The sequence below is a fragment of the Cebus imitator genome, unplaced genomic scaffold, assembly GCF_001604975.1.
Source record: "Cebus imitator isolate Cc_AM_T3 unplaced genomic scaffold, Cebus_imitator-1.0 Scaffold92, whole genome shotgun sequence".
Classification (NCBI taxonomy): domain Eukaryota; kingdom Metazoa; phylum Chordata; class Mammalia; order Primates; family Cebidae; genus Cebus; species Cebus imitator.
The window spans coordinates 3,005,285-3,032,622 of NW_016107407.1; positions in this window are offsets into that span (position 1 = coordinate 3,005,285).

Sequence of the window (27,338 nt, forward strand, 5' to 3'; positions counted from 1 at the left end):
ATCCTCTGTCTGAAGCAGTGCACATACCGGCAAAAACAATTTTGTTTTGACTGTTTGTGGTTTCACTCCGGAAGAGGTGTGGAGTCCAGGAAGCCAGGCTCATCTCGCTCCTCTCACTGTATGAACCATCCATGGCTAGCTGCTAATATGTTCTTGATGTCTGCTTTTCCTAACTTTTTACTATCACTTGCTGTGTGTCTGGTTGAATTACCATTGCTACTGTCAAAAGTTTTAATGTGCTTCAAAGTTCTCCTGCAAATTCGCCAAATATTTGACAGGCTATTCAGAAAAAGGAGCCCTGTCTGTATGCTACATACCTGTCTATTGAAATGAGCCTGAGTCTTAATCAGGAGAATTGTCACCTTGGAGAGCTGTCTGTGATAAGAACTTTGCCATTGCCAATTCTCTATCACTACATGTCCTTCTAGATGTTTGATCTGTAGGCTGTTAGGCTAAGTGCAATCACTAGGGAGAATGTGGCTGTAGCAACTAGTCCCATCACAGCCGCCAGTCAAAGCCAGCCACAGAGCGTGACTGCAGAGGTGTGGTGACAGCATTCTACTTAATTAGCACTTCCATGCCCTCTCCTTGAAACCGGTTCTCCAGTCTGAGTCCAAGAGAGTCCTGTGTTCACAGAATCTCTTAGGTGCAGAATATGTAGACGGAGTCCAGATTTCATGTTAACTGCCCTGTGCTACACCAGGTCTCAGTTCTGTTGACTTTTAGATGTGATCTCTGGTCCATGCTGGGTCAGCGTCTCCCTAAGGACTTTCATATGGTTTTCTTCTGTTTCCTGGGGCCTGCCTTGTCAGGGCACTGCTGAGAGGGCATCAATCATTGACAGCTCCCAGCCTTTTATCACCAGTGAGGATCTTTCACTGCATGAAGGGGCTCTGGTTCATAACCAAATGTATTGATCAGAGCCTGCTGGAGTCTGGGCTTAATGTGTACACTAAAATGGAGTTTGCCATTAAGTGTGGAGCTAAATAGTTCATTTTCTTCTGTGGGATAGAATAAAATTGCTCAAAGAAGCACTTGGGATGGAAGATCACAATAGCTGAAAAGCGATGGAAGAAAAAAATTAGGTTTTTCAGAATTGATTACAATATTTCTAAAGATATTCTTTATCTTTTGACAAAATCAAACTTTCCATTTGGACTTGTCAGTGTTGCTTTTAGTGAAACCTATTTTTATGGTTCTTTTTGATTAATGGAAAGGAGTCATTTTCTTTTTCTTCACTGTAATAAAAATCACACTGTCTTACGGTCCCCTTCGAAACAGAAATTAAGGGATGATTTGAACAGAATATTAATACTGCTCTTTTTGACTCTGGGGTGTTACCCTGTCTTAATAAGCCACATTTTAAGCTGATCTTCTCTCTAGAACACAATCTTCATTTTGTGACTATATGAGTGTTTAGGGGAGAACCTGATCACAATCTTTCCTCCATTCCTTCCATGTACAGAGAGCACAGAGAAGAAAGGCCGCAGCTCATGCTTTTGTGCAGTGTGTGTGCTTGAATGGGCTGGACAGAATGCGAGATGAGATGAGTCTGGGCATCTCAATCACTTCATAGCAGCTATTGTTGCAGTTTAGAATTCATGGGGCATAATTTTTAGTTCGAGAATACAGAATAAATTTCTCTCTTCTAATAAATGATTTCTCAGCTTTCGATGATAAGGCTTTTTAGAATCAGGCCGTGATCTAAGAACACGAGGTAAGTGTGCTTTACTACCCGTTGATTTGGTGTCATCCCATCCTATAGGAAATCTTAACGCTTCTGCCAATCACATCGTGCCAATCACACTGAGGCCTCCTCTGAATCCTTAGAGGGCATCAGAATTATTTTAATGGCTGGGGCTTAAAATCTCTACTGAGCATTCTGGGATTTTTCTGTCACCGTATTTGCTCCAATGTATTCACTAAAATGTTATTTTTCAATCTTTTTTTCATTATTAATCCCCTGCCCCACTGGTGCCTTTTTAATCTATTTTTTCTCCAATTGTTCCTCTTTCCATGAAATTTTAATGTCACAGATATATTGTATATCTATTTGCGTGCTGCGGCCCTCCATATAGCCACAAATCCAAATAGCCAAGATTGTTTTTGCTTCCCAGGAACCAATTTTCATTCCCCTGGGGTGCTAGTGCACCCCAACTTTAAATGCGTGTACTAAAATATGCATATAAAACACTCTACTACCAAGTAAATATTACATTTTATTTCCTCAATATGCTGTATGTGACTGAAGCCTTTTGAAATAATTGGCTACTGATTGCAGTGTACTTAAAAACATTTTTTAAAATTTCTATAGGTCTTTGGGGAACAGATAGTGTTTGGTTACATGAGTAAGTTCTTTGGTTCAGTGAGTTGTGAGATTTTGGTGCACCCATCAGCCGAGCAGTATACACTAAACCCAATTTGTAATCTTTTATCCCTTACCCCCTTCCCACCCTTTCCCCCAAGTCCCCAAAGTTCATTATATCATTCTTATGCCTCTGTGTCCTCATAGTTCAGCTCCCACCTATAAGTGAGAACATACGATATTTGGTTTTCCATCCCTGAGTTACTTCGCTTAGAATAATGGTCTCCAGTTCCATCCAGGTTGCTGTGAATGCCATTAATTTGTTAATTTTTATGACTGAGTAGTCCATTGTGTGTGTGTGTGTGTGTGTGTGTGTGTGTGTACCACAATTTCTTTATCTACTTGTTGGGCATTTGGGTTGGTTCCATACTTTTGCAATTGCAAATTGTGCTGCTATACACATGTATGTGCAAGTCTCTTTTTTGTATGATGACTTCTTTTCCTCTGGACAGATATCCAGTAGTGGGATTACTGGATTAAATGACAGTTCTACTGTTGGTTCTTTAAGGAAACTCCACACTGTTTTCCATAGTGGTTGTACTAGTTTACATTCCCACAAGCAGTGTAGATGTGTTCCCTTTTCACCACATCCACAGCAACATCAATTATTATTTGATTTTTTGATTATGGCCATTCTTGCAAGAGTAAGGGGGTATTGCATTGTGGTTTACAAATGGCCAATAAACATGAAAAAAATGCTTAACATCATTAATGGTCAGGGAAATGCAAATCAAAAGCACAATGTGATTGCAATATACTTTTAATGAGTTTTTGCATGAAAACATGCGACTGAGGTTCACACGTTGTATGTGCATCTCCTGCTGGTACTGTCAGCCCTGGGGGCTGAGGAGGGAGTGAGGCTGCAGCTGGATCCAAACAGGGCCTCAGAAAACCGTCTTAGCCTACAGTGAATGATCAGAATTTAGCTCTATCCGCTGTGGAAGTGAAAGTGACCCCAGCTAAGTGTAATGTGCACATTGCTCTCTGTTTTGTGGGGTCTCCACCGTGGCTCAAGGTCAGTTTTTTCTTCCTCTCAGCCCTCCTCCTCATCTTTTCAGCTTGTTCTTGACACCTTCCATCACAAAGATACAGTTTCCCCATTTCCACTTCACTTCCGTAACACTGAGTTTTTGTATCAAAGAGGGCAAATACAAAACAATAGGAATAAAAAGGTAAGTGAGCAAAGAGAGAAGAAAAGATAGGAGGAGACACTGGGAAAGGCATGGCGAAGCGTCGGTGAGAGGTGGCTGGATGGGAAGAGGAGGAAGAGCTTCACTGTGGTCTGGGATTGTTCTGTGCACCTGTAGCGATTCACAGCATCTTCCCAACAAACGTTTGCTGATCCAACATCCTCCTTTTACGATGGGGGATAGCGATGAGGAAGAAGGTGTTACCGGAAAAGGGTCCCAATCCAGACCCCAAGAGAGGGTTCTTGGATCTTGTGCAAGAAAGAATTCAGGGTGAGTCCATAGCGTACGTGAAAGCAAGTTTATTAAGAAAGTAAAGGAATAAAAGAATGGCTGCTCTATAGACAGAGCAGCCCCGAAGGCTGCTGGTCGCCCACTTTTATGGTTATTTCTTGATGATATGCTAAACGAGGGGTGGGTTATTCATGCCTCCCCTTTTTAGAACATATAGGGCAACTTCCTGATGTTGCCATGGCATTTGGAAACTGCCATGGCGCTGACGGCAGTGCCGCAGTAAGGACGACCAGAGGTCACCCTCGTGACCATCTTGGCTTTGGTGGGTTTTAGCTGGCTCCTTTACTGCAGGCTGTTTTATCAGCAAGGTCTTTATGGTCTGTGTCTTGTGCTGACCTATTTCACCCTGTGACTTAGAATGCCTTAACCGTCTGGGAATGCAGCCCAGTAGGTCTCAGCCTCATTTTACCCAGCTCCTATTCAAGACGGAGTTGCTCTGGTTCACACGCCTCTGACAAATGTACTTAGAGGAGGCTTCAATGACTTGCTCGTGTTTACATAGCTACTAACCGACAGAACCAGGATTCAAACCCAGAACTCCAGGGAGTCTGTGTTCAACACCGCGTGCCTCTGTTTTTACACCAAGAACCCACCAAAGCCCCACCCTCTCCAAATTCCCAGTACCGAGTGCAACTGCCTGAAACAGTGTTTTTCACATTGTCCCTTAACTGGGCTCTTAAATACTGTTGCTCAACCTTTACTGTTTCAAAGAATCCCCCAAGGATTTCATTTAAAATGCAGATTCCCATGCTCAATGCCAGAAAGAAGTAGATACAGAGCCTGGAAACCTGCCGTTTTAAAGGGCACTCCCAGTGATCTTCAGCGTCCTCAGGTGGCCTTTGTACCCACTTCTAAGTTCCACTCCACAAAGAGCCGCTCCATCTTGTGTGTTGCGTTGTTAGGCTTCTGCCCAAGACTCCCGTCAATGAGAAGACTGTTCAGCCTCCATGAGTCAGAAATCCACTGGTTTGGCTGGACGCAGTGGCTCATCCCTGTAACCTTTGGAAGGCCAAGGCGGGTGGATCACTTGAGGTCAGGAGTTCGAGACCAGCCTGACCAACATGGTAAAACCCTGTCTGCACTAAAAAAATACAAAATTAGCTAGGCATGGTGGTACATGCCTGTAATCCCAGCTACTTGGGAGGCTGAGGCAGGAGGGTCGCTTGAACCCGGGAGGTGGATGTTGCAGTGAGCCGAGATTGCACTATTGCACTTCAGCCTGGGAAATAAGAGCAAAACTCTGTCAAAAAACAAACAAACACAAAAGCAGGAAAGAAAGAAAAGAAAAGAAAAAAGAGAAAGAAATCCACTGGTCTCACTCTTTACACATCTGGAGGTCATCATGCTCTTTTTGGGAACACTATGGCAAATAATCTTTCTTTAATAAATTGCCAAAAATCTTAAGTACAGAAACATGAGCATAATATATATTTTTTTAGTTGTATTATTTTATTTGTATCCTGCCTTATTAAGCTAATTACTGAAATCCATGCAATACAATGATATTTAGAAAGTGAAGAATACATTATAAAGGAAAAAAGTCAGCTGGAAAACTAACATAAAGGTGGGGTATATTTACACAGAACATGCGCCATGCAATCCCATAGACTTGCTACACCTGAGTAAATTGGCCAGTGACCCTTGGAGCAGATGAAGAGGGAGAGTGATCAGCGTTCTGATTCTTTTCGATAAGCCATTTTCCCAGGAGTACAACCATTCCTGTGATCACCACCCGAGAGAAATCGTCTACCCTGAAGCACATCGTATGATGCTCTGGTGGCATCTTCACAGTAAACCCAATCATGAGGTTCATTTGCTGCTTCATAGCTCTCCCTTTGTGCAATTTGATGGGACCGTGGCAAAGCCAATTCAGCAAATGTAACTTGGCGAGGGGTCAAAATGAGAAAGTCCAGGTGCTCGGTTCTCCAATAGCCATGTTATTGTTTGGATGTTAGTCCCCTCCCAAACTCCTGTTGAAGTTTAGTCCCCAGTGTGGCAGTAGAGAGGTGAAGACTTTAACAGATGTTTGGGTCAGGAGGCTTCTGATTAATTGATTTGTGGATTAATGGGTTAATAGATTAATGCGTTATCAAGGGAGGGGAACTGGTGGCTTCATTAGAAGGAGGAAGTGGGACCTCCACCAGCACCCTCACCACGTGATGCCTTGTGCTGCCTGGAGACTCTGCAGAAGGCCCCACCAGGCTCAGCCCCTCCACGCCGGAGTTCTCAGCCTTCGTAACTACAAGATGTATATTCTTTTTAAAAATAAGTTACCCAGTTTCAGATATTTTCTTATAAGCAACAGAAAGCTGAGACACCAATGATGCATTTTTAAGCATCTAGAATTTAGGACAGAGGTTTGCAGACTCTGGCCTGTGAGTCAAATATGATTTTTCAAAAATAAGTGGTTGGAAAAAGAAGAATATTTCATGATGTGTGAGAATGATATAAAATTCTAATTTCTTTTGCCTGTAAGTAAAGTTTTATTGGCATACACCACGTTTCTTTATTTTAATGTTTTCCCTGCCTTTTTCCTACAACAGCAGAGTTGAATAGGTGAGGTGGAAACCACGTGGCCCACAAAGCCTAAAGTTTTTATTATCTGGTCTTTACAGGTAAAATTTACTTCTGCTTTAGATGATTAAGAAAGGGATCAGCTACATATTGTTCAGCCTTGTTTTTCTCAACTGACCTTCGCTTACTACCGAAAGGCGATGAGTTAAAAGTCACAGTCCCTGAGCAGTGTTATTTTGAGTATGTATGTGCTATTTTTCCTCTCTTAAGGCACACACGTAATTTTAAAGAGCCAGCCGAGCTGTGTGCGAGACACCCCTCCTCTTCTGAAAATTGCAAAGCTTAATGGGAGCACGCTATATATTTACGATATAAAACCACAGCCATGAACACACATATGCATGGGAAAAGAAACAGGCTGTTGAACCAGCAGGGTCCTCGGTTACTGAGTTTTCATCTAATTATTTGCTATTTGTTCTTCTAGTTTGTCATCTGCCAGTGGTATTCTAACAGACACGTGGCTGCAAATACCGAGGGTGTAAGAAAAATATATGTTGGAAAACCTGCTTGATGGTCATTAACTCAATATTCTTCCTAGGACTTGTTTGTATCTGACATCCTTGGATTTTATTTGCGGGATATTTTGACACGGCTTATGGAGCACTACTGTTTTATGGGAACAGTTTGAAAATGACGAGTTTAAAACTGAAGTAGACTCTAACTCCTTATTGCAAGACAGGGCTCTGAAATTTTACGGAGACAGGAGAGTCTACTCAATTACTAACCAACAACTTTATAATCTTATCATGATGCTGAATTTTACACAGGCTAGTTGCCTGCAGATATCGGTTCCTAAAAGTGTAAAATGTAAACATCACTTGCAAGCCTGTTTTGGGTTCATTAAAGTAAGCATGTACCAGTCACCTAAGCAATATGGACTGGTGTGACAAGAAAATTCTTAGGAAGCTCTCTTTTTAATATAGTAGATTAGAAAACTTGGGTAGGGTATTTGCTCCCTAATAAAGCTTCAAAGGTGTAGAGAAAGCTGTCCTGGATTCAGCTGTCAATCTCTGCTCAGAAATGTCACCAATAATTTGTAGCCTGGAAGTGCTTGACTCGTGGACCCCTGGTGCTAATTGGATCCACTGATTTCTGTAAAATCCCTACCTGTCATCAGCTCAGTAGTAGGTATGGTATTGAAGCTCTAATGAACCCAGGACTAACCCCAAAGAGCCCCTGATTTTTTAAAATGTTGTTACTGGGCTAAAAGTTTGCATTTTAGGGAGGGAACTTTATTCTTTTATAGTCTCTATATAATCTTTGATTAGGATCTAAGCTGTTTACGAAAGAGGTCAAGTTTTATCCTGGAGGACACGCTATTCTTGCAGCAAAGATTGTTGGAATTTCAGAACTCCATCAGGTAGGGCTTGCTTAGAAAGCACAGAGAAAATGAATCCTGAATTCTTGTTAGCTAGGAACTGGTTTGCTTCACAGCAGCAATAGAAAAATTCATTTCAGGAATGGGGAATCCATTTCGGGAGTCCAATGAAGTGGATTGACCTGAGTGGGTGACCTGAAGCCGCATTGCTGCCTGCATAGTTTAGCTTCTGTCGCTATTTTCTTTGGTGCTGCAGTTTTGGGGCAGAAATCACTTGCAAATCTGTTTTATAGTGGGAAGTCTTCTCCTCTAAAGGAAGTGGCTATCCTGGGTGACAGGTTACTGTCCTATGGGAGAAACAGGAGTACAACTGGAGGGCTGCAGTCAGCATCGCTGCTCTTTGATACCTCTTCTTAGCAGGACACTCCCAGGAGCTGTTTGCCAGGGAGGGGATCAGGCTGCCCCAACTGCAGTGTGTCACCCCCTCCAGCTGGACCGGAGAGGCCTGTGGAAGCAGCTGGGGTCTTGGGTGGAATATTCTCCTCACGCTAGCTAGGTCAGAACATGTCTGTTACATTCTCCTGTTTAGCTCGATGGATGGAATATGAAATGCTCCCCTTCCCCACATGTACCTCCTCATGCACCTGAAAATCCCACGAGGACCCCCATGTTATGAAAACGTGTGCTTATGGTGAAGAGGCTTTTGCTCTTATGGCAATGAACACCTTGGGTGTCCACAGGGAAAACACACTGTATTTCATTACACCGTTTGCCAAACTAGCAATTTATGATGATGTTCCCATAAACTGATATCCAATTGCTATCAGCTTGAGTAATATCACCAATGTGATTCCTGTTCTTGGGGCTTTGGGGCTACCGCTGCTGCAGCTTCCACCTACGCACCAAAATAGATGAGTGAGGAAGGACGTGTTAAGTCATGCAGCCCAGTCATCTGACCCTGGGGGGTACTCCCTTTCTGATGCCCCAACTCATCGGCTTTGAATAATACCAGCACAGGACTGTGGCTTCTTCCTGTAGGAGTTGATTATGTAGTGTCTTCCTGATTGCAAGCATTTTTTTACCCTCCCCCCCGCCCCCGATTTCTTGATTTATTCCTTCCTTCCTGGGAATGGCAGAGCCAGCCCTCTGCTTATGGGCCCCTTACTTCTCCTTTCCATGTTTTCCAGGATTATCTGTTAGCTAGATATGGGGCATCTTCCATCTCTCTTAAGTCAAGCTTTTGGTAAACTCTGCTTAGGATTCCTTTGTTGTCCCTTCCTTAGGAAGGGAGTTGTCCTTTGCCTTCCTTATTTTGTTGCTGCATATCCACAAATTCTCTTTACTTTTTCTCTACCTCTTCATTCTTTTTAATTTTTCGTTTATAAGTACACGGTAGGTGTGTATATGTGTGGGGTACATGAGATATTTTGATACGGACACACAATGCGTAATGATCACAGGGCAAATGGGCTCTCCATCGCCTCGAGCATTCATCATTTCTCTGTGTTACAGACATTCCAGTTATACTCTTTTACTTGTTTTAAAGTGTACAATAAATTATTGTTGGCTGTAGTCACCCTGTTGTGCTACAAAATACTGGATCTTACTCATTCTCTCAACTGTAGGTAGTACCCATTAACCATTCCCACTCCCCTGCACACCTTACCTTTCCCAGCCTCTGGTAACCATCATGCTACTCTCTACCTCCATGAGTTCAGTGGTTTTAATGTTTAGCTTTCACAGATGAATGAGAACATGTGAAGTTAGTGTTCCTGTGCCGTTAGCCTTTTCATTCTTCATGCTACGACCATGTCAATATGAGAGAGAAGGGAACACGGGAAGAAAGAGGAGGTGCAGACTATGGGGAGCCCCTCACTAGAGCACTAGGAACAAATGTTTGGTGTCAGGGCTGACTTAGAGTCAAAGGATGCCAAAATGGAGAAGAGACTGCCCAGATATGTTGGTTTTCCAAGACCTGAGATGAGAACTCTGAAACCAAAAAGCAGGCACTGGAAATCCTGCCACCTGCCGATTTTTGGATCCCATTGCTGGCCTCAGTTTTTAGCTTGAGCCAGTTTTCTTTCCAGCAGCTCATCTGTTTTCTGTACTCTCACCATGGCGACATTTCTCTCCTCTAACCACAGACCATCAGATTAGGGCTGGACGGTACCCCAGACACCATCTCCTGCAACCTCCTTCCCCTTAAATTAGATGGGAAGGATCTGGTCCTGGAGAGGCGATGACTTCTTCAAGGTCAAACAGCAAGCTGGTGGGGAAGCTGCGACTAGATACCCATCTACTGAATTCCGGGCCAAAGCTGTCTTGTCTAATGCATAGCTGGTTCAATCTGCGGAATTTAGCAAAAGGTAACTTCTGCTGAGGCAGCTGACTCCAGTGTGCTTCGAGAGTAATGGTGTGCATCAATTTGCCAGAAAAAAATGGCAAGGCATAGAATTCACAGCACCGAGAGAAGAAATGTCAGGTAAACCTTCAATTAGCCTTACTCTTCGGTAGGAAAACTGAAATTAACATAGCACATAACACCAAATTAAGTGATTTGACTTGGAAACTACAGTCATCTACATCTTCTGGATTTTCTCTCTTCTTAAATTAACGTATTTTTCTTTCTTTCTTTTTTCTTTTTTGAAAATAATACAGAGTAAAATTTTGAGACAAGTTTTCTAGACATTATTTAATCATTCAGTTTTTAAAAAGCTATAATCCCTGAACCAGGCAATAAATAATTGGTAATTATAATTTGGAATTTGCAATAACGTATTTTAAGCAGATCCTATGGTAGGCAGCAATGGGTATGACTATTAATAAGGTGATAGCCTCTGGTTGTGAATTCCTGTGCCTCTGTTACTGTTCATAATCTGTCCTTGGGCTGTCTTGTGGTATATTGCTGGGTCATTGTTTTTTTCATTGACATGTAAGAATAGTGTTAAAAAAAATTGGTGTTCTGGGCTAGGTGCAGTGGCTCATAACTGTAATCCCATCACTCTGGGAGGCCAAGGAGGGCAGATCACCTGAGATCAGGAGTTCAAGGCCAGCCTGGGCAACATGGTGAAACCCTATCTCTACTAGAAAATACAAAAGTTAGCCGGGTGTGGTTGGCAGTGCCTGTAATCCCAGCTACTCAGGAGGCTGAGACAGAATCGCTTGAACCCAGGAGGTGGAGGCTGCAGTGAGCTGAGATTGCACCACTGCACTCCAGCCTGGGTGACGGAGCAAGACTCCATTAAAAAAAAAAAAATTTAGTGTTCTGTACATGGAGACTCCTCTCAACCATAAATGAGCTTTTCTCATGATAAATTATGCAATTTACCAATTATTAACCCTAAAGTGCTATCCACTAAGTCAGTGAGTCCAAATAAAGGGGGGGAAAGGTATTTATCTTCTATTTTGGTCCCGAGCACTTGAATCTAAGAACTGAATATATTTCTCATGTCGTAAAATGTAAAAAGAAAGAATAGAATGGAACTAAAAATGTCCCCAAAGATCTACATGGCTTTATAGTCTAGATTTACTCACTGAAACATTAAAATATGACCTCTGAAGTGATTGTAAGGCCAAGTGTGGTGGCTCACACCTGCAATCCCAACACTTTGGGAGACTGAGGTGGGAGAATTGCTTGAGGCTAGGAGTTCAAGACCAGCCTGGGCAATATTGCAACATTTCGTCTCTAAAAATATATAAAATTAGCTGGGTATCATGGTGCATACCTGTAGTCTCAGCTACTGGGGGGTGAGAGTGGGGGCTGGGACCGAGGTGGGAGGATTACTTGAGCCCAGGAGTTTGAGGCTGCAGTGAGCTGTGATCACGCTACCGCACTGTAGCCTGGGCAACAGAGTGAGACCCCATCTCTAAAAAAAAAGTTAAATAAAATAAAAATAAATCAGAAATCTAGAAAGCAGATGGGAGCAAGCATCCACGAACGAAGTGTCCCACAATTATAGTGGAATGATGGACAAGGGATAGAACAGCATGGTGAGTTCCCTGAGAGGAGGAAGTTCTTTCTAGATACTTCACATTTGGAGCTGAATTGATATGTGTGTGTCATTTTTGACCTTTGTGTGTCTCAATGCTTAAACAGGTGTGTGCATATTCAAGTAAGCTTTTAGTTGCATGCTTCCTTGAGAAGCCAACTCCTTAGTTTGAACAATATCCTTGTGAAGCAGGAAATTTTCCCTAACCCTTTCGTGGGCAGGAGCTGGAGTGTGGGTGCGGGAGCTCGCCAGCCACTTGGTGCTGTCAGGAACAAACTTCATTCACTGGAGCCCACTGTGCTCAACCCCTCCTGGGAGGGAGCACACAGGTGAGTGGGTGCAGGAGCCAAGGCAGGTGCTTTTGGGTGACGGCAGAAATGAACTTCATACTGGCCCTGCAGCAGCATCTAGGGAGGTGTCCCCAAAGCCTGAAGCCCCAGAGGGCGTGTATTACAGTGCTCTTTTAGCTCTGCCACCCACATATCGTTTAAGTATTAACAGCTCGATGTGACAGCCTTTTGCATTTGCATTTGTGGTGCTTGAGGTCTTGTTCAGTGTTCAGGAAAAATCAAGTCACAAAAACCAATTGAAGGGTGGTGAATGTGGAGGATTTTGTTGCCAATAAACGTAGGTCTCAGTGGGAAGGAAGCTGGAAAGGGGATGGAGCTGGAAGGTGTACTTCCCCTGGAGCTACGCTGTCAAGCTGTCCCTCTGAAGTCAAGCCACTTTTCCTGGGCTGGAGTCTCTGACATCCAGCTGCTTCTCCTCTTCTCTTTTCTGCTGGTGGAGACTTGGTTTTTACGGGCACAGGATGCAGGGTGGGATGGGCCATGGGTGGTTTTGGAAAAGGCAACATTTGAGCAGGAAACAGGAATGTATGTTCTCATTTTAGGCCACGGTTCCAGGCTTGACGGTGGGGCCCTCACTGGGGACCCTCACTCTTCTGCCCAGAATGTCCCTCTCTCCTGTCCCTATCACTTGTTGCTCAGTGTAGTCTCTCAAAGTACTCCTAGGTATATGGGCAGCATTTGTCATCCCCTCTACCCCACATACCTGTACATCCTCCTAAAAAATGTAGCAGTACAGAATTTTATTAAACAAAGGTATGTTAGTGATAAGTCTGTAGACTGGGCATGGAGAAGAGGGAGCTTAGGAAGCAGGCACAGTCTTTAAAAAGTCTGCCTCCCTCGGGTTCTCTGCTAGTTGGGTATTTTCCTGTTTTGGGCCTTCTCATTCTGCCAAGTGAGGTGTTTCTGGTTTTTCGGTAGCCACGTCAGGAGTGGAGCAGCACAGCTCTTGGAGGACTCCTTGGACAGATGCCCAGCACTTTAGGACATCACCCTTCCCTCACCCCTGCACAACTGCCCCTGTCCTGCTCCTCCTTGGTGCCCCCATGCTCCTCTTAACAGTGCCCCACTTTACCTTCCCAGTGTCAAGCACCAAGCTGCTACTTTCCTATTTTGACAGTAATCCCATTTTCTGATAACAATTCTAATTCCCATTCTAGGCGATTCTATGGACAATCCTTCGAGGAATGCCATCTGTCTCACAGTGGTAGAAACACCGTTATCTGTGAACTGTCCTGACGAGAAGCCCAGAGTCTCAGGGGGCCTCACTCACAGTTAGGCCTGGATGGCCGAGTCATGCTCTGGTCGCCACACATCCTTACTGTGAGATACACAGGTTCTCAACTGATGTTTTGAATTGAGACTCTAACAATGTTTATTTTTAAAAAATTGTTTGTGGGTACACAGTAGATATATATATTTATGGAGTACATGAGATGTTTTGATACAGGCATGCAATGGGAAATAATCACATCACGGGGTGTCCCTCCCTTCAAGCGTTTATTCTTTGTGTTACAAACAATCCAGTTAAACTTGTAGTTATTTTAAAATGTATAATTAAATTATTATTGACTATAGCCACCCTCTTATGCTATCAAATACTAGGCTTTAGTCATTTTTTTCGAGCTAATTTTTTGGTGCTCTTTAACTAACCCCCCCTCCCCTTCACCACTGTGCCCCCACTACGCTTCCTAACCTGTAGTAACTATTTTTCTACTTTCTATTTCCACAAGTTCAGTGTTTTAACTTTCAGACCCCATAGATAAGTGAGAACATGCAGTGTCTGTCTTTCTGGGCCTGGCTTATTTCACTAAACATGATAATCCCCAGTTCCATCCACGTTGCTGCAGATGACAGGCTCGCAGGCTGAATGGTAGTCCATCGTGTATACGTACCACATTTTCTTTATCCATTCTGTATGAGTCCATTTCACGCTGCTGATAAAGACACACCTGAGACTGAGTAATTTATAAAGAAAACGAGGTTTAAGGGACTCACAGTTCCACATGGCTGGGGATGCCTTACAATCATGGCAGAAGCCAAAAACACGTCTTTCATGGTGGCCGACAAGAGAAAAGGGGTTTTGCTTATAAAACCATCAGATCTAGTAAGACTTACTCACTGCCATGAGAACAGTATGGGGGAAACCACCCCCATAGTTCAATTATCTCCTATCGGGTCCCTCCCACAACACATGGGAATTATGGGAGCTACATTTCAAGATAAGATTTGTGGGGAGACACAGCCAAACCACATCACATTCACCTGTTTATGCGCATGTAGGTTCCTTCCAAATCTTGGGTTCTGAAGACAGTGCTGCAACAAACAAGAGGGTGCAGGTATCTCTTTGAGAGACTGATTTCTCGTCTTTTGGGCACATACCCAGAAGTGGGATTGTTGGATCACATGGTAGTTCTATTTTTAGTTTTTTGAGGAAAGTAACAATGTTCATTCTTTTTTTTGAGATGGAGTCTCACACGGTCGCCCAGGCTGGAGGGCAATGGTGCAATCTCAGCTCACTGCAACCTCTGCCTCCCGGGTTCATGCGATTCTCTTACCTCAGCCTCCTGAGAAATGCATAACAAAATTCCAAAATATTAAGATATATTAAATTGAAACTGTTCTCACAGGGTTAATGAGAATTCTGGACAGAAATATAGTTATAATTAAGCATAAATCAGGTTGCGCTTTGACCCAGTTTCTTGCGACCCAAAGTCCTGCAGCATTGGGTTGTTCTTTTTTTTTTTTTTGCTTTGAGACAGAGTTTTACTCGTGTTACCCAGGATGGAGTGCAATGGTGTGATGTTGACTCACTGCAATCTGTGCCTCTTGGCTTCAAGTAAGTCTCCTGCCTCAGCCTCCCAAGTAGCTGGGATTACAGGCATGTGCCACCACGCCTGGCTAATTTTGTATTTTGGTAAAGATGGGATTTCATCATATTGGTGAGGCTGGTCACGATCTCATGACCTCAGGCGATCCACCTGCCTCAGCCTCCCAAAATGCTGGGATTACAGGCATGAGCCACTGTGCCTGGCCCTCATTGTTCTTACAGGTAGGGTTTCTGACCTTAGAATCACAAGGATTTTGTTAAGAATTGGTTATGATGTTTTTCAGATCCTGAATTCCAGTGGAACAGCTGACACCAACCAGTCTGAAGACTCCCCCCAATGAAACCAAATCAGCATGAGAGGACAGCTTGTTTAAGTCCCTGTCCCATGACGTCACCTTGCACTCTTTCGCCAATCAATAATGTCTGCACTTTGGCTCACTCCAAAACCCTTAGAAACCTTAGCCCCAAACTCTTTGAGGAGACCAGATTTGAGGTTTCCTCCCATATCCTCATTTGGTGACACTATGATTACATCTCTTTCTCTGCTGCAACCCAGTGTCTCTATGTATTGACTTGCCATATGTTTTGGGCAACATGATGGTTACAAAATTATTTTCATGTTCCCCTTCCCCAGGTATGAAATATGTGCCTTCTGTGAGAAAGACTGTGAGTCATGCTTCTATGGCTCTTATAGGGTGTGTGCAAGATGCCAGGCCCAGGTGGCTCTTTATCTAGGCCAGGTCTCAGGGTTGTGTTTGAAGCCAGCACTCTTTAGACCTCAGCTCACATCTCTCCCCTGGCAATGAACGGGCTTGCCTTTTGTGTAAAAGCAGTAGGTTCTCCAAGCATAATGCTCCTCAGCTGTGAGGAGCTTCCTCTCTTCAGTCCCACTGTGTGCACAGTCTCCACTTAGGCCCGCTTTGCTTCATACCCACAGGAATTAAGTGCAGGTGAGGGAATGAACAGACACACTGTGCTGTGAGTAATAACGCCCTTTGTCTCTGACCCAGGAATCTTGTGTTTTCTGTCAACATCCATTATGTTAATGTCTCAAAAGAGATTCAGAGCAAGAGATATCATCTCCTAGCTCCATTACACCAGATGCCCAAAAAGGTGAAGCTATGTTTACTGAGAGAATGAAAGCCTGCAAACCCGAATGGCCTTTCCCTGGGAAACATTTTTATACAACGTGAAATGGACTAGACTAATGATTAATGATTGAATGGGATTATAGAAATGTGCCAGTGTCTGCTGACTTTTATGATCCTTTTGCTGTAAGGGATCATGTTCCAAGACCGGAGGTCAACGGTGTTATTGGGATTTATAATAAGAAATAATGCATTTGGTGTTAGTCCCTGTTTCCTTCCACGTAGCTCCTGAAACACTTGGCCTCTCCGAGGTGACAAGTGATGTTTTGTATGCTAATGAGATGACTGATGGCTGGGGCATCCAGGGTAGCCTCAGGATGGGCAGCTGGTTGCCTGGAAACCAACCTTGTGATGAGAGGACTGGAGTATTCAGTTCCCTGCCCGGTACTTCTGGGAATGGAGAGAGGCTGAAGCCTGCGTTGATCACCAATGGCCAATGACTTAATCCATCATGCTTATCTAATAAAGCCTCTGTAAAACCCCAAAGCACTGGGCTGGGAGAGCCTGCAGGTTGCTGAACTTGTAGGTGATGGGAGGGCAGTGCACCCATAGAGCACGTGGAAGCCCAGGGTGCCTTCTCCTAGACCTTGTCCTATGCACCTCTTCATTTAGCTGTTCATTTGCTTCCTTTCTAGTATCCTTTCTAATAAATCAGCAAGAGTAAAAGAAAAAAAAAAGATGTAGAATCAATAAATGATTAAGCCACTAAGGCCCCACTCTGATTTTTAGTGACCTGATCCACAGATTCATACAACCCAAGGGCTGAGCGAGTTTTGAGAGACCATTTTTCACACTCCACGTTGCAGACAAAGCATTTCCTCATTGAATGCTAGGAAGCAATACAAATACTTGATGTCCAGTGCAGAAAATCTTGTGAACAGAAATAGCAATAACCACAGCTGGAGGAAATAATTCAGTTCAGCAATCAGTCTAATAGCTAGTTATTAGATAACAGTGATATGGGCAGGACGCAGGGAAATACTGGGTAGAAGAGGGCAGGGTCCAGGGCGAAGCCTTACCCTCAAGCCTAGACCAGCGGCCCAAAGCAAGAACATGCATTCCTGTTTTCCTGCTCGAATGTTGCCTTTTCCAAAACCACCGCGGCATACCCCTACCCCCATCCCGTACCTGTAAAAACCCCAGTTTCTCCACTGGCAGTGGAGCAGCAAAGGAGCGAAGAGAAGAAGCAGTTTAACATCAGTAAGAAGCCGCTTGACTTCAGAGGGACAACTTGACAGTGGAACGTTGGAGAAGAGTTTGGCTGGGGATGGCCAAACTCCGGGGGAAGACCACCTTCTTGCTCCATCCCCTCTCTTGCTTCCCATCCCACTGAGAGCCATTTTCATCAGCAGTAAAATCCCCTTTATTTACCCTCTTCAACTCATTCGTGTGACCTGATTTTTCTTGAACACTGAACAAGAGCTCGGGATACAGAGGGTTACCACACTGAGCTGTTAAACACTTAAGCTGTTCACGGATGGCAAAGCTGAAAGAGCACACTGTAACACACACCCTCTGGGGGCCCAGGGGTCATGGGTACCCCCCAGATGCTGCTGTGGGGCTGCATAGTGTTCTGTTCCTGCTGGCACCCAGAAGCACTCATCCTGGCCCCTGTACCCACTCACCTCCTCGGTTCCCCTCCCATGAGGGGTTGAGAGCTTTGGAATATGTAAATGAGCCACCCCCTTCTGGAGTCCCACTAAGGGATCAGGAAAAGTTTCCTCTTTCAGTAGGAAGTTTGTGTGAAGGTAGAAGATGTTGAAGTTTGGTTTGCCTTGTTGGACTCAAGCTTCTAAGTCAAGAGGTACGAAACATTCACTCAATCATGACCTTGATGACAAAGCATCCTTGACTTATTTGTCTTCTGTCTGACGGCCTATGGAGACATTCAATACATGACTACAAGGTGGATGAAAAAATTGTTCAAGATAGGGTAGAATGCCAGAGATGCAGTCAAATGGAGAGAGGAGTGATAGGAACCAGTTTTTATTACGGCAATGGAGGTATGACTTAGGGTCTGCTGTAGACGGAGGAGCTGCCCTGGTTGGGGGAGTGAGACAGGAAGACAGGAAAGGAGTTTGTTCCTCTGTAGCAAATGAGCTCTTTTTATGCTCTGATGTAGCCCGTCTTTTTACTGTCTTTAGTTTTCCTTTTCTTCTCTTTTTGTCTCTCCTGTAAAAATTGCTGTCTGCCTTTGGCATCGGCTCAGTTCTTTAAAATGTGACCACCTGTGAGTATGAGAAAGCATTTTCTTTTAATCTTCTCTTAAGTTGTATTTAGAGTCGTACGGTTCTGCAAGAGTGGAATCTGCCCAAGAAAACATCGAACGACTTGTGGAATATAATTAAACTTTGATGAACCTGATCATTCACCTAAAAAGTGACATTTCTCATAGACAATTCATAACCAGGCTAATTTGATATTTGAAGTATGTCCTCAACTTGGTGATTTGCTTCTTTAACTGAAGCTACTGTCCTCATAAGTGCCCTTTAACTCACCAGCTTATTGTTGTTAGAACAAAAAAAATTTTTTGAGACAGGGTCTTGCTCTGTTGCTCAGGCTGGCCTGCAGTGGCATCGTCACGGCTCACAGCAGGCTTGATCTTCTGAGCTCAAGTGATCCTCCTGCCTTAGCTTCCTGAGTAGCTGGGACTGCAGGTTCCCTGGGCAATGTTTACATTCTTTATAGAGACATAATTCTCACTATGTTGCCCAGGCTGGTCTCAAACTCCTGCCTTTGAGCGATTCCCTCAACCTCAGCCTCTCCAAATGCTGGGATGTTAAAACATTTTTAAGTCAGAAAGGGAAAATAAAACATGAATTCTTGTGTCTAATAAAAAAAAGTTCTCCTTGTATGCATGAAGGTTTTGAACCAGGATCATTAAAGAATACTTCTTAGGATAGAAAATGAAGTGTTAACAAAGTTCCTGACATTTATAGATGCAAAGCAGTGGCTACAGTTTTAGATTTTATATCTTCAAACACCATTTACAAAGAGATATTTACTATGACCTAGATGTTCTTTCCCCAGGCTACAAAGCATTGCCGGGAGACTCAGGTGGTGACTGTCTATGATCTATGGGAGGGTACACACTTGTTTATATTCTATGTTCTTCCATAAACTTACAAGTAATGTACAATGAAGGTCATTCTTGATAGATATTTACAATTCATTATATAAAAATTTGCCAAAATATTTTTATTCCAGAGTGTTAAAAGGAACTGTTTTCAGATGCAAATCCCCATAAACATGCTCCTTTGTTCACACACAATTTCATTTTAAATGATTTTCTTTCCCGTTTTCCTGATTCTTCTTCCCCTGTTGGCCAGACCCGCCTGTTTATTTACAAAAGCCTGTTACGTGCTGGGTAACCATAGCGTCTGAACAAGCAAAGAGAAAGAGGAGGGACTGCTAGAACTAAGCGACTTTTCAGGCTTGTCTTCTGTTCAGGAAAGCTGTTATTATTTTTCTCTTAGAATTGGAAGCTAATGTGCCAAGCAAGTAAGACATCCTAATGCCTTTATTTCTGTATTTCTGACTTCTTTTTGACGATCATTACTTTTACCAGAAACTTCTAATTTCCTTTAACTATGCAGTTTTAACAAGATTTGGTACATTCTTAAGTACCTCTATTCCATCTTCTAGTCAAATATTTTTTCTTGAAGTGATGTCAAAATTTATAATGGAGTTTGATATAATTTTAATATTTGATAATTTTTAATTTTTAATTCTTGAATAGACTATAATATATTGCATAGTTAAATAGTCAAAGGGTATAAAGGATATATATGAAAAGTAAACCTTCTCCCATCCTCTATCCCTTGGTTTTCAATTTCTAATTCTCCTTTCCAGAGACGACCATAATTATGACTTTTTTTTGACACGGGTCTCAGTGTGCCACCCAGGCTGGAATGCAGTGGCACAATCATAGCTCATTGCAGCCTTCAGGGTCAAGCAATCCTCCTGCCTCAGCCTCCTGAGTAGCTGTGACTACGGGTGCATGCCACCATGCCTGACGCCTGTTTTTTTTTTTTTTTTTTTTTTTTTTCTCCGGCTGGCTTCAAAATCCTGGCCTCAAGTGATTCTCCCACCTTGGCCTCCCAAAGTACTAAGATGTCAGGCATGAGTCACTGCAACCAGCCGATTATGCATTTCTTATATACCCTTTCAGAGGAAAACATATGCTTATACATCCAGCATCTACACTCATCCCTCATCTGTTACACAAGTAGTAAAATATTACACAATGTTCTGTGTTTTGTTTTCTTCATATACCTACTCAGCTCAGAAAATATTCCACATCAGTATATCTACAAGTAGTGTTTTCTTCTTTTCATAGACGTACTTTATTCAATTGTATGGGGATACCAAAATTTATTCAACCAGTTCCCTATTGATAAATATTTAAACAGTTTTCAATATTTTAGTCTGGTCCTCCATTCTTCAATGGCTATCTCTTTCCATATGTTTTTATGCACACATGGGAGACTATCTGTAGGATAAAATACTAGACTCAATTTCTGGGTTCTAGGAAATATAAGCACATTTCCATTTTGATAGGCATTGCCAAATTGCCCTCTAAAGATGTTTCCCCAATTACCACTCTCAACAACGTACTTTGAAAATATCGATTTATTTTTAAAATGTGCACTATCTTCACAGAGAGGTAAACCTGCTCAATATTTGCCACTACGCCTTGCAATCAGCGACTAAATGAATCCACCAGACACCAAATATAAATAAGAGCGCATTAGAGTTACTATTGAAATTAGTCAGTGTAATGCGCCTTCTCACCTTCTGCAGCTGATTAAATGTGTACTTAATACCCATACCGCAACCTGCAATCTTGAGAGTGTTTAGTAGCTGTACACAGAGCATCTGACAGCTATGCTCATTGACAGGAGAGAGTGTTCTGTGTTTTAGAAAATAAAGGTCAGTGTCGTAAGCCTGATGCTCTTTTGTTAGACAAGTATTTAAACTGTGATCTTATATCTCAAAATTCAGCACAGGATTAAACATGATGGTGAGTTCAGCAGGTGTTTGCCATTCCTGCCTAACACTGTCTACACTTTTGATGTTGGCTCATAATCAGATCATCTAGACTCAGCCCGAAACAATTTTGTCTGCTTTTAACATGTCAATTGAAAATAAAAATGGTTTCAACTGCTGATTTTTGGAATTAGGAATTTCAAAGTTATTACTATGATTATTAATGGAACACATATTTTATAATAAATTTCTTGCACATATTTTTCATATTTAAAAACTCTCAGTTTATATCATGAGGCTTTTTTTTTCTCTTTGATTGTGTTATGTCCAAGCTTAGCATCTGCCCTGAATGCTGAAGCAAATTCTTTATTTTATTTTATTTTGAAATGGAATCTTGCTCTGTTGCCCAGGCTGGAGCACAGTGGTGTGATCTTGGCTCACTGCAATCTCTACATCCCAGGTTCAGGTGATTCTCCCGACTCAGCCACTGAGTAGCTGGGATTTCAGGTGCCCACACCACACCCAGCTAATTTTTGTATTTCCAGTAGAGATAGGGTTTTACCATGTTGGCCAGGCTGGTGTGGAACTCCCGACCTCAAGTGATCCGCCCGCCTCAGCCTCTCAAAGTGCTGGGATTACAGGCATGAGCCACCATGCCCAACCCCCAAAGTAAATTCTTATACCTTGCTTTGTCAATCTGTCTGAATGCTTTGACTTCTCTGAATATACTTCAGGGTTCCCCAACCCGCAGCCACAGGCTGGTAGGAGTCCATGGCCTGTTAGGACATGGGTAACACAGCAGAAGCTGAGTGGTCTGTGAGCAAGTGAAGCTTCCTCTGTAGTTACAGCCACTCCCTATCACCAGTATTACCACCGGAGCTCCGCCTCCAGTCAGATCAGCAGTGGCATTAGATTCTCATCAGAGGGCAAATCCTATTGTGAACTGTGTATGAGAGGGATCTAGGTTGTACACTCCTTATGAGAATCTAGTGCCTGATGATCTGTCACCGTCTTCTGTCACCCCCATATGGGACCATCTAGTTGCAGGGAAACAAGCTCAGGGCTCCCAATGGTTCTACATTATGGTGAGTTGTGGAATTGTTTCATGGTATATTATAATGCGATAACAATAGAAATAAAGTGCACAATAAATATAATGTGCTTGAATCATCCTGACACCATTGCCCCACCCCAATCCATGGCAAAACTGTCTTCCACTAAAGCAGTCCCTCGTGCCAACAAGGTGGGGGACTGCTGCTATAGTTCTGCTATCTACATTAGCGGGAGCGTCTTCTTGATAGGATGTGACAGCTGGTAACATAAGAGCCTGATGGTGCAAATCAGAAATTTTTAAATACATAAAGAAGCTGACTCACAGGATATTCATTATGAAACATTTACTCCATTAATAAAAATCTTGAACACTCCTAATTCTAAAGGCAGAAGTTGAGGCAATTTAATTTTTTGTTGACATGTCAAAAGCAGTCAGCAGTGGTCAGTGAAACATCCGTATTTCTAAGTGTCGCATAAAATAAATACCTCTAACAAAAGAGAGGGGCAATGATGCATAACTACCGTAAAAAGGCATGATCACAGCTCTTTTCTTTTTCTATTCTTTACAGCCTATGTTCTTTCTTACTATTTCATCTTCAAGATCACCTTTTAATAAGTCACTGTCACTCCATAAACACTTGACCCATCAGAATCAAGTTGGACATATCCCAACTTGATCATACCTCACTGCACAGTAGCTTCACCTTCAGAGTCTGCTATGTCAGGGAGTGCTGTCACCATGTACCCAGCAATACTTCATCTCCCTCCTCTGACCCTCCTCCTGCACAATCCATTGGTTACCAACTCCTGATGATCCTACCTCCCACATAGCTTTCAAATCCATCCACTTCTCTCCATCCCTACTGCTTCTTCCTAGACTTACCTGGATGCAAACGCAAAGCCCAACTGGATCCTCCATGTCTACGCCTACTCCTTCTAGGTCACTTTTCTATATAAAGGATATAAGGAAATTTCTATTTCAGGCCAAAAATAAATTAACAGGTACTACATATATCCTTTTACCCGTAAAACTGAAAGACTAAATATATATATATATATGTGTGTGTATATATATATATACATATATATATATATGTGTGTATATATATATGTGTATATATATGTATATATATATACATACATACATATATATATATATACACATATATATATATGTAAAACAAGAGTTCAGGATACAAAAATCAGTGCAGAAAAATCAGTAGCATTTCTATACACCAATAAGATCCAAGCTGAGAACCAAATCAGTAGCTACAAAAAATCCTCCATAAGAACCTAAGAATGCATGTAACCACAGAGGTGAAAGACCTCTATAACTGCAAACCACTGCTGAAAGAATCATAGATGGCACAAACAAATGGGAAAACATTCTATGCACATGGATTGGAAGAAACAATATCCTTAAAATGGCCATACTGCCCGAAGCAATGTACAGATTTAATACTATTCCTATCAAACTACCAACACTGTTTTTTACAGAACTAGAAAAAAACCATTCTAAAAGTCATATGGAATCAAAAAAGATTCCAAATGGTCAAAGCAATTCTAAGCAAAAAGAACAGTTGGAGGCATCACATTCCCCGACTTCATGTTATACTATAAGGCTATAGTAACTAAAACAGCATGGTTTAAAACATGGTACAAAAACAGACACACAGACCAACGGAAGAGAATAGAGAACCTAGAAATAAAGCCACACATCTACAGCCATCTGATCTTTGACAAAGTCGACAAAAATAAGCAATGGGAAAAGGACTTCCTATTCAATATATGGTGCTGGGATAGCTGCCTAGCCATATGCAGAATGAGATTGGGCCTCCACCCTTCACTGTATATGAAATTAACTTCAGATGGATTAAAGATTTAAATGTAAGACTTCGAACTCTAGGAACCCTAAAAGAAACCCAGGAAACATCATTCTAGACATTGGTCTTGGGAAAGAATTTACGACTAAGTCCTCAAAAGTAATTGCAACCAACACAAAAACTGACAAATGGGACCTAATTAGACTAATTAAAGAGCTTCTGCACAGCAAAAGAAACTATCAACAGGGTAAACAGATAATCTACAGAAGGGGGCAACATATTCACAAACTATGCATCTGACAAAGGTCTAATATCCATTATCTTTCAGAAACTTAAACAATTAAGTTTGCTATGCCAGGAAGTAATGTCAGTATGACACAGCAGCGCATGTCAACACCCCTTTCTCCCTCCCCTGCCCCTCCTCTGGCACAATCCTTTGGTCACCAACTACTGATGATCCTACCTCCCAAATGTCTCTCAAATCTACCCACTTCCCTCCATCCCTACTGCTCCTTCTTAGTCTTACCCAGAAGCAAATGCATTAATTAAAAATGGGAGTATTTGTCTTTTGCTTGCTCAATTGTTTAAGTTTCTTAAAGATTCTGGATATTAGACCTTTGTGGGATGCATGGTTTGTGAATTTTTTCCCCTATTCTGTAGGTTGTCTCTTTACCCTGTTAATAGTTTCTCCGTGATAGACTGGATAAATAAATTGTGAAACAGATACACCATGGAATACTATGCAGCCATAAAAAGGAATGAGATCATGTTCTTTGCAGGGACATGGATGGAGCTGGAAGCCATTATCTTCAGCAAACTAATGCACAAACAGAAAACCAAACACTATGTGTTCTCACTTATAAGTGAGAGCTGAGCAATGAGGATTCATGGACACAGGGAGGGGAACAACACACACTGGGGCCTTTTGGTGGGTGGGGCGAAGGAGAGCATTAGGAAAAACAGCTAATGCATGCTCGGCTTATTACCTAGATGATAGGTTGAAAGGTGCAGCAAACTACTGTGGACACATTTACCTGTGTAACAAACCTACACATCCTGCACATGGACCCAGAACGTAAAATAAAAATTAAATTAAATTAAACAGAAAAAAACAACAAAATACAGGCAAGATATGAACAGCCACTTCTCAAAAGAAGACATACAAGCAGCCAACACATGTATGAAAAAATGCTCACTACCACTAATTGTCAAAGAAATGATAATCAAAACCACAATGGGATACCATCTCACACTGGTCAGGATGACTATTATTAAAAGTCAAATAAAACAATGGATGCAGGCAAGAAAAGGGAATGCTTACACACTGCTAACGGGAATGTAAATTAGTTCAGCCGCTGTGGAAAGCAGTTTGGAGATTTCTCAAAAAACTTAAAACAGAAGGCCGGACGCAGTGGTCATGCCTGTAATCCCAGCTATTTGGGAGGCCGAGGCAGGAGAATCGCTTGAATCCAGGAGGTGGAGTTTTCTGGGAGTGGAGATTATGCCAGTGCACTCCAGCCTGGGCAACAGAGCAAGATTCTGTCTCAAAAAGAAAAAGAAAGAACTTAGAAATACTGGTTGACCCAGCAATCCCATTACTGGGTATGTGTCTAAAATAAAATAAAATAAAATAAAATAAAATAAAATAAATCTTTCTATCAAAAATAAACCTGCACTCACATATTCACTATAGTACTATTCATAATAGCAAAGACATGGCATCAATCTAGGTGCTCATCAATCTAAGTGTTCATCAATGGTAGACTGGATAAAGAAAATGTGGGATATGTACACCATGGAATACTATGCAGCCATAAAAAGGAACAAAATCATGTTTGTTTGTTTGTTTTTATTTTTTGAAACAGAGTTTTGTTCTTGTCCCCTAAGCTGGAGCATACAGCTCGTGATGTCTCCTCACTGCAACCGCTGCTTCCCGGGTTCAAGTGATTCTCATGCCTTACCTTCTGAGTTGTTGGGATTACAGGCACCCACCACCAGGCCCTGCAAACTTTTTTGCATTTTTAATAGGGACAGGGTTTCACCATGTTGGCCAGGCTGGTTTCAAACTCCTGACCTCAAGTGATCCGCTCGCCTCAGCCTCCCAAAGTGCTAGGATTACAGGCATCAACCACTGTGCCCAGACTGAAATCATGTTCAACATGAATTCAGCAGCAACATGGATGCAGCTGGAGATCATTATCCTAAACAAATTAATACAGGAAAAGAAAACCACGTGTTCTCACTTACAAGTGGTAGCTAAACATTGGGTATTCATGGACATAAAAATGGCAACAATAGACACTGAGAACTACTAGAGGGGAGGGGGCAAGGGTTGAAAAACGACCTATTTGGTATATTCTCAGTACCTGGGAGATGAGATCATTTGTGCTCCAAATCTCCGCATCATGTAATATATCCAGATAACAAACCTGCACATGTGCTCACTGAATCTAAAATAAATTGGAAAAAAATGTTCACAAGATATTGGATATCAGCCCACTGGGTCATGAAGAGCAAGGATAACTGAGGCAAGGAAATAAACGAGGTGAGTCCCGTGATTGACTTAGGCTATCACATGGACAGTTTCCAGGCCATCATGAAGGGAGAAGAAGCCACATGGGGTCTAGGAGTCTCTCTGAATAAGGAAAGGAGAGCAGGGAGATCAAGGTAGTTAGATTTCCCGAGGTGGAGTACCTGAGAGGAGAGAGCTGCAAAGAGAAAACTCAGCAGATCTGCTAGGTGTCCTCAGCAGGTATTTAGCTGGATACTGGCCAGTGCATGTCAGTGAGGAAGCTACTCATGCTTGAGAAATAACCACTCAAAGGAATTAGTGGAAAACATACCCAAAGCTCAATCAGGATCTATAATAACGCCTATTTTCTCAGCAGTCAGAGTGGGAAACCTCATAATTTATGGTTTATCAAGTAGGATAATCAGAAGGGTTTTGCCTCAGTCAGGAGGAAAATTGTCCCTGAACTTCACGCTCCACTGGTTCTGTCTAACAATGCTTAAGAGCAAGATCGAAAAGAATCAAACTATTTTAAAGTAATTTGATCATATACCAGAAAAAAACAAAATGGACAGGAAGACAAAAATATTTAGCAGCCAGCAGTGTAAGAATTGCAGTGTCTGGTACTTTGGAAATTACCAGCTGGGTGCGGTGGCTCATGTCTGTAATCCCAGCACTTTGGGAGGCCAAGGTGGTAGGCTCATGAGGTCAGGAGATCGAGACCATCCTGGCTAACACCATGAAACCCCACTTCTACTAAAAATACAAAAAATTAGCCAGGCTTGGTGGCACACACCTGTGGTCCCAGCTACTTGGGAGGCTGAGGCAGGATAATTCCTTGTACCTGGGGGCAGAGGTTGTGGTGAGCCAAGATTGCACCACTACACTCCAGCCTGGGCTACAGAGTGAGAC